This window comes from Corylus avellana, chromosome ca9 (genome assembly GCF_901000735.1).
Source record: "Corylus avellana chromosome ca9, CavTom2PMs-1.0".
In the NCBI taxonomy this organism is placed as follows: Eukaryota; Viridiplantae; Streptophyta; class Magnoliopsida; order Fagales; family Betulaceae; genus Corylus; species Corylus avellana.
This window is the reverse complement of record NC_081549.1, coordinates 8,272,598-8,281,900: the sequence shown is the minus strand read 5'-3', so window position 1 is coordinate 8,281,900 and position 9,303 is coordinate 8,272,598.

Here is a 9,303-nt window from a genome sequence, read left to right as displayed (position 1 = left end):
AAAAGATCAACTTAGTACCTTTGTTAGGTTTCGTTAGCCCAAACTAACGAAATGTCACGTATCATCATATAGAATGTGTCCTAAAAAAATAATAAAAATTTATTAAAAACTAAACCCTCTAAAAAAAAAAAAAAATTTATGGGGTGGTTTCGGCCACCCCTTTCTGGCCATTGGGGGTGGCCGGGCTACCCCATAAAATTTCAAAAAAAAAATAAATAAAATTGGGTTTAGTTTTTAAATTATTAATTTTTTATTTTTTGACACGCATGACATTTTTATGTGATGACACATGTGACAGAACCTAACTAAGGTACTAAGTTAGTATTTTTCCATAAGTAATGTACCATTGTGATTGGATTTGAACCCCAGATTGGAAAAAATAAAATCTACAAACATAGATACTAAAAATGTAATTAACCATTTTTTTAAAATAAAAACGACCTCGTTTATGGTAATATGATACTTGTCATTTATTAAATTAAGTTGAAGATAATATGATACTTGGCATTTATTAAATTAAGTCGAAGAAAATTTTCTCCGAACTGATTTAGAGAAAATTTTTGTCCTACTCAAAGTAACTCTTTTTTTTTTTTTTTTTTTTTTTTTAATGCAGCTAATTATTCCAATTCGTGGGCTAGCCTTTGTTAAGGCCTGAATTTACGTGGAGGCTTTAAATTTTTCCCATTTTCACATGGAGGCTTTTAAATTAGACATCCTTTTCACTTTTCTCCTCGTTTAATGTTACCGGCCACATGCATGGCTGATGGCTCCAAGAGGTTTATGATCAATCTGTTGCCCGTGATTGGAGGGCAACGACTTGACCCGTTTTGGTCTTGGATGACAACCCATCAGACCAGAATCTGTTTCTTAATTTTCCATGCATTGCAGTTGGAATTGAGATTTCCGGCGGCCTCAAACGTCTCAAACGTCAGACATCTGCCTCTTTCTTTTTATTTCATCTCTTCTTTTCTTTTCTTTTTTTTTAATTTGTTTTTTAAATTGAAGAAAAGAGATATTAAAGAAAAATTCAAATTTGAGATATTATCACTAAATTTGAAGTATTAACATTAAATTTAGAATGATAAAATCCTTTTTTAAGTGATATCATCCCTAAAGGGTTAACCTTCCACCCCTAGGTTTTAGTTTTAAATCCAAAAATAAATTTTGAGACATTAAAAACTAAATATTAACTCATAAAAATTTAACAAAAAATAAAAAATAAAAACAAAATAAAATCTAGCAGGATTAGGAAAAGAGATTTTTCTACAATTTTTTTTTTTTTTTTTTAGTAAAGCCACGTCAGACTTTAGCAGACACTTATTTGATTCTTGGCAGCCTGATAGCAGAACTCCTCCAGTTGACCCAAAAAGAAAACAACGACGAAGAAGAAACTTGTCCAGCACCCTTTCTTATTCCAAAGGCTATGGCATTTTATGTGGTTACTGCCATCAAGAGTTTTGAAAAAAAAGATTGGTCCAATTAGAGGAAGTTAACTTTAACGATATTTGCCATGGTTTTATTCTACTTTTAATTAACCTTTCTAACACGGCACTTTGAAAGCTAGCAATTTGGGACCTAGCTCAGCAAGACTCAGAAAATACGTTTATATGTGGTAACTTGCTTGCAGGCCAGGTAACTGAATGCACGATTCAAAGTCCCTTCAATTTAGCACTAGATTAATGCACCATCAAAGTGATTTATATAATCATGATACCATTTTTAATTAAATGTACCATAGTTAGGGTTAATTAAAAGTCAAGGTCAAGTTTCAACACCCACAATCTAATGGAATTCCTGATGTATTAATTTGGCTTACGAATAATATATATTGATGGTAGAAAATTACATACTACATACGACATCATTTCTAAATTTCTCTATATATTTAAATACAAAAACAACATTGTTTCATCTATTATATATATAAAGGCGGTTAGCAGTTAGCAGTTTTTTCAAAACCTAAGACCTTTAACCGTAACCGCCTAGGTAGTTAATGGTTTTTCCTAACCGCCTTCAAAAGCGGTTAGACAATGGGGTAAAAGAGTAAATTCCTTTTTATTAATTGAATAGTAAGAATTTCTTTAATTCAATCTCTTAAAGCGTTGTGTTTTTTTTTTTTAAAAAAAAAAAAGAAAGCATATGAGAAATATGCACTATTAAAAAAACATGAGAAACTTTACAAAAACTTTCTAGAACTTCTACTCGTTTTGACACTATCCTTAAAGTTTAAAACTAAGGGTATCCATTAAGATTTTCAGTTAAATCTTGTCAAAATTTTCAAAATACCCCATTTTTTTAAAATAAAAAATATTTGCAAAGATTTTTCAAAAATATTGCAAATATGTTTTTTTATATATATATAAAACAAAATAAACGCTTGAATCTTTACAATTTTTTTATTTTTTTTTAATAAAAAACAGAGATATTTTTGAAAATTTTGACAAGATTTAACGGAAAATCCTAACGTAATGGGAGTAATTGAAAGAAATTGAAAATTCGGTATCCCTAATAAAAGGTTTTTAAACTTTAGATGGTAATTTCAAAACGCGTGCAAGTTTAAGAAAGTTTTATGAAATTTCTCCTAAAAATTATGTATTTCTCAACGATGTTAGGGATACATGACATATTTAGACACTGAGTAGGAGGAATTTTCAGTTTATAAGATATTTTTGTCCCCTTAACAAAACCTTATTTATATATCCAATCAAATTGTGTGTATGTTTTTTTTTTTTTTTAACCCGATTAATGGGAGAATTTTATTGCATAATAAAACATAATACATTAGAGCAGCTATATATGTCATGCTATAGAAATAGCCAACCCTTCAAGGGTAACAAAACCAGCAATTATAACCATTAAATCATATTTATTAGTAACAATTACTTAAATTTGACTGTTAAATTTCTCTTAATTTAATCTTACGATCATATAATTAACACTCAAGTAAATTCAACTAGTGAAACATACTTATTAGCATCTTTCAATTCAAATCAAGCACTAGATCTCATAATAACAATCATCCAAAATTTAACGATCGATCACGATCGTTACACACTAGTGTTTTGTGCTATGTGTTCTGTGAGACATCAAAGCACCATATTGCACCTCTAGCTCCCTACAACCTACAACCATGCAGACACGTGTGTGCATATGTCATGTACATTGAGTGACAAAGAGAGTGGGAGATAGAGACCACATTAGGTAAAAGACAAAATATTCTCACTTTCCTAGCTTATAAGCTTTGTTTACTTATGAAATGGGTGTTTAAGCTCCGCTCATTCGAAGCTTAGGCAAACTCAAGCTTGTTGAAAATACCATTCGAGTTGATCTAGAAACTTGACAAACTTCACTCAATCGAGTTCCAGTTAGGTTGTTAAATTTTTTTAATTTGTGATCCGAGAGGAGTTCAAACTCAAATTATTAAACAACCTCTATACATTTATCTATAGTATAAATATACAATATGTAATTATACAAGGCATATTATACAATATAGTATATAACTATAGTCTATAGGTAACAAATTAACAATATATTATTATATGTTACGAAAGAGTAGAAACTATAATATATGTATAATGTGCGCGAGTAATAAGTCTAGTATAATATATACAAGTATTACTATAGTATATATGTTTATATATAATTATATACTAATATACTAACTATTCAATATAGTTATATTGGTAAATATGTTATAAGTCTCTCGGTCAACGCGCTAAAATTAAATTCTCCCTAAGTTTTTTTTTTTCAAAACTTTACTCCATAGGTCAATCGAAATGTCAATAAAATCTCTACCGTCAAAATTTTTTAACTACCGCCGTTATATTGGTTGAAACGCACCGTTTTAATGAAGCCCACATCAAACTATTTTTTGATCCTACGTGTCCACTATTGACACGTAGGATCAAAACAGTGTGCCTAAAAAAAAAAAAGGATCAAAACGGTGAGTTTTGGCTTACTTAGGGGTTTTATTGTTTAAACCCCCATATTTTCCTCCCTTCCCCAATTCAACGACAAACGACGAAACCCACGTAGCCTACAGAGCTCCCCCGACGCACCCACCGGTGCACCCAAAACCCACCGGTGGTTCATCAGTCCGGCGTCATCACAACCTTTTCGGCGTCACTCCGTCACAGGTAATAAGTCTAAGATAGGGGCTAGGGTTCTGTTGATTCGATTTTTTTTTTATTCAAAAAATTTTGGAAAAAACAAAGCTATTTTCTAGAATTGTGTAGGTCAATGGGTGTTTAGGAAAAGATTTGGGTTCGGTTTTTTTGGTTGCTTTGAACTTCACGGATGGGGCTCTAGAAAGAGCTTAGATTAATTTTTTTGCAGGTTGAGTTTCAATGGAAAGGGTGTTCTTGAGGAATTTTGTTATGAATTTTCAATTAATAAATTTCATTTGGGTTCCCTTTAGTTACTGCATTCTTGTTTTGGGGAGTTTCAATTTGAGAATGGTAGACTAAAAGGTGGGGTTTTCTTCCCCTTGGAGTGGCCAAACGATGAACAGAAAATATAGAACAATGTGGAAATTGAATGTATAGAAGGATGTAAACATATAGAACATTGTGGATGATGTTAAGAGTAATTATTGTTGCATGTGTGAAAGAGGTTTTTGACTTGCGAAAAAAAAAAAAAAAAAACAATGAATAGGAAGAAGAAAATTTTCGGGGAAGGAGACAATGAAGCCAAATTCTACACTGGGAAGTTGAAAAAGGTTTGTAAATTTTATTTTGTGAAACACATAAGAGTTTTGGCGGATTACTGCTAATGATTTAGGGTTTCATTGTAGAATGAACATTCAATGTCATCGGCATTTGTAATATCGTCAGTCAAAGAGGATATGAAACCTGTGCAGTGTAGGTGCAACGTTACAACCCCAATTATAACATCCACGACTATAAAAAATTATGGAAAGTGATTCTATAGGTGTGTTATGTATGACCATAAAAAGGTATTTGAATTTGGGTAATTTAGTGTTGAGAAATGGTTGTTACTTTGTACTTGTTCGTAATTTTAGTATTCATTGTCAATTTTTTTGTGTAATGACAGAAAGTTGGACAATGTCATTTTTTTCAATTGTATGATGACGAAACCTGTGCTCGTGGACGGGAGGTCCTACCTGGGTTGTATAAACAAGTTAATTCTCTGAAGGGTAAAGTGTCATCACTTAGAACCAGACTGAGAATCCAAACATAAATGTTGGTATTTTCGTTGGTGATTTGTGTATTGCTCATTTGTCATTGGTTGATGGGGCATTGAGGCATGGAAAGGTTGTATTTGGGGCATTAATGCATAACTTTCAATTACATGTTTCGTATCACCGGATTAGGCAGGCACAAAAAAAATTGTTTGACTTTTTACATTTATATAATTAAACGTAAGTTAGTGTTTATTCTGATTTGAATGTGAGTACGCTATATTTAGTGGTGAATTTATTACATAACTTGTATGTCAAACTTAATTTGTATACAAGAAATTAGAATATAGGCATAAATAAATTTATCAACATAAAATATTGTACCAAAATTACAGATTGCATACATACTCGGCACATTACACAAAATTAACAAAAAATGTTGTAACAAAAGCGCCACAATTGTCATACATTGTGGCATATTACATTTGTTGAAATAATGAAGATGCAGAAATATGAGCGGAAGCAATATAAAAAATGAACACAAAGAACTTTACGGATGGTTCGGTTTTAGACACCTACGTCCACCACTTGAAATACCCCTTAGGGTTACATTGTTCTCATTAACTTCTTTTTTTGTCTACAATACAAAAGTCTCAATTTATAGGGTAATGTCTAAATACAATTATTGTAATCAAATCCCTTTGGTTTTATTACAATTCCAATATTTGATTACCATCAACCCATAAATAGAGAATATTTGATATCAGCATAATTATGGAATATATGGAAAATATTATATATTTTTCATATATTCTAACATCTCCCTTCAAACTCAAGGTGAAATATTCTGGAACCTTAAGTTTCAAATCAGAAACAATGATGACGGTGGTGGAGGAGGCCAGGAACGAGCCATAGATGGTGGTGGTTGCCAGAAAAGATGAAGGCTAGCGGGGCGGCCAGCGACGACAACAGCTGGCTGGTGAATGTAGATGCAAAAGGGCTGACAACTGGTCAAACTCCAAAAGGGGCCGATAACGGGGCCAAGGCTGACAATGAGCCAAACTTAAAAAGGGGCCAACAACGGGCCAGGGCTGACAATGAGCCAAACTTCAAAATGGGCCGTCAACGGGCCAAAATCCAAAAGGGGCTGACAACAGGCCATGGCTGACAATGAGCCAAACTTCAAAAGGGCCGAGAATGGGCCAGGGCCGACTAGGCTAAAACATAAAAAGGGCTAGCTTGGGCCAAAACAAAAAAGAAAATGAGCCCACTTGGGCGGTTATTAGATCGGCGCACCAAACCTGACCCACGTGTGGCACGCATGGTGATGCATGGAGGAGTGTGGCAGGTGGATGTAGCAGAACAATGAGATTGTTTTAGAGAACACCTGACCCACGCGTGGCACGCATGGTGATGCATGGAGGAGCGTGGCAGGTGGATGTAGTAGAACAATGAGATTGTTTTAGAGAACACCTGAAAACATCAATGACGTTGATGGCAACAAGAAAGTAGTTCTGATACCATGTTGAAATAATGAAGATGCAAAAATATGAGCGAAAGCAATATAGAAAAGAAACACAAAGAACTTTACGGGTGGTTCGATGTTAGATACCTACGTCCACCACTTGGAATACCCCTTTAGGGTTACATTGTGCTCATTAACCCTTTTTTTTCTTTTTTGTCTAAAATACAAAGGTTCATATTTATAGGATAATGTCTAAATACAATTATTGTAATCAAATCCCCTTGATTTGATTACAATCCTAATATTTGATTACCATCAACCCATAAATAGAGAATATTTGATATCAGCATAATTATGAAATGGAAAAATTACGCTTTACCCCCCTAAAGTTGATGTCGTTTTTCAATTCGAACACCAAACTTTCAATTTTTGCAATCCACCCTCACAAAGTTCCAATTTTTTTCAATTCGACCAATATTATCCCAAAATTCTCATATTACCCCTAATTTTTATTTTTTATAAAAGAAAATAAAAAAACAAATGTGGGGGTACAAAAATGGCCAGATAGCCACTGATTTTTTTTAAAAAAAAAAAAAAAATTTAAAAATAAAAAATTAGGAGCAATATGGGAAGTTTTGGATACAATTGGTCAAATTCCAAAAATTTGGAACTTTGGGGGAGTAGATTGCAAAAATTGAAACTTTGGTGTTCGAATTGAAAAATGCTGTCAATTTTTTGGGGGGTAAACTGTAATTTTCCCTTATGAAATATACGAAAAATATTATATATTTTTCATATATTCTAACAACATTCATCCACTACAAGAAAAAAATAACGTCTTAAACAAAAGTAATGGGGGATGTGATTAGCGTTTAACACAATGAACTCTAAGTTTGTTAACACGACATCACTAACATCATCTTGGTTAGTTAAGACAACATCATTGCGTAGCACTACATCTTCGGCTCCTTAGTACACGTGTAGCCCTACGTGAACTACCATGATGTAACGACCCCGCTTCTGCTTCTGCCTGTGGTTCATGAAATATTACTTAGTTACTATTACACAACATATTGCACAGATATATGAAATGTATATTCTAAAAAGTATCGGTTTTACTTGTGACTGAGTCACCCTATGTGTATGAACACGAGGCTGTGACGACCCCGCTTCTGCTTGCGCCTGTGGTTCATAAAATATTACATAGTTACTATTACACAACATATTGCACAGGTATATGAAATGTGTATTCTAAAAAGTATCGTTTTACTTGTGACTGAGTCACCCTACATGTACTAACACAAGGCTGTGACGACCCCGCTTCTGCTTCCACCTATGGTTCATGTTGGGATTCCTAGAATGCATTAACTAAACATTAAGACAAAACATTTTCATGCTAAGCATTCTAGTATTCATATAATCAGGCACAATAATGACCATGACCATGATGTCCACCTCATACTCCAATACTTTTTAATCCATCATACTCCAAAACTGTAACAAATGTACCTAAAAACAACATAAACAAACAGATTGTGATCTCTAGAATGCATTAACCAAACAATAAGACAAATAGCAACAACAATTCTTATATTACTAGAATTAATGATAAATTAACAAATTTTGGTATATGAACTACATGTTGAAAAATGTCTTAGTTTTACCTATGCTTTAGTAACATCATTTTTTGCCTTATATTTCTTTGTTTTCGACCTCTTCCGGTTCGGATACAAAGGTAAATGACAACATATCTACTACGGGTTAGCTTGTAGGGGTTAGTCGGCTCATCTACAACTTTTCTCCTAGCAATCTTTGGTCTACCAAGAGCCCTTCCAATTATAGGTGGCAGGATTTCATCACATGAATCATTAGCTGGCCATGTCTTTAGACCTTGCATGCCATAAACTCGAGCTGCATATTCTTGCATGTACTTGTCCATCTTGTAATATCCATCCAAATATTCCTCTGTTTTTGTTTATGCATGTAAATTGCAGTATAAGCATGTGAGCAAGGGATCACACTCAGCTACCATCTCCCACATGTGCAAGTTTGCTGATCTAACCTGACTAAACGTCATGCATCGTACACGTGGTCGACCTCAAACTCTAATTCACTCTGCCACCGACTGATACAATTTCTTGCATCACTTTTTGACCTCTCCAACTTTTTCTAAATCTTTGGGCATATTGTGTATTGCATCGACCGGATTCCATTACTTTTTTGCTGAAAGTGTGCCATTATTTGCCATCGAATATCTTCAACAATTGTTAGGATGGGCTTACTCCTAGCTTCTTTAATCCAAGCATTAAAGCTCTCACCCAAGTTATTCAATAACATATCACTTTTGGTTTGGCAACTAAAAGCGTGTCTAGACCATGATGCCTTAGGTACACCACTAAGGTAAACGTATGCATCTTTTTCCATTAACAAGATCTTCTACATATGGTGGTCAAAGGCATAAATATTGGCTACTTGTGCAGCCCCCCACAACTCATCCTTAAAAGCTTTCCTCGTGTAGCATTTCGCTTTGAAGTTCGCATGTAAGTGCCAAACATAAAAGCGATGCTCAGAATGTGGCAACATAACATCAACTACAGTTCCAAGCCCCTACACACATACATTTATGCATTGAATTATATGTAAGAACATAAGTAGTTTATTACACCAAATACCTTATGCCTGTCAGAAATAATCC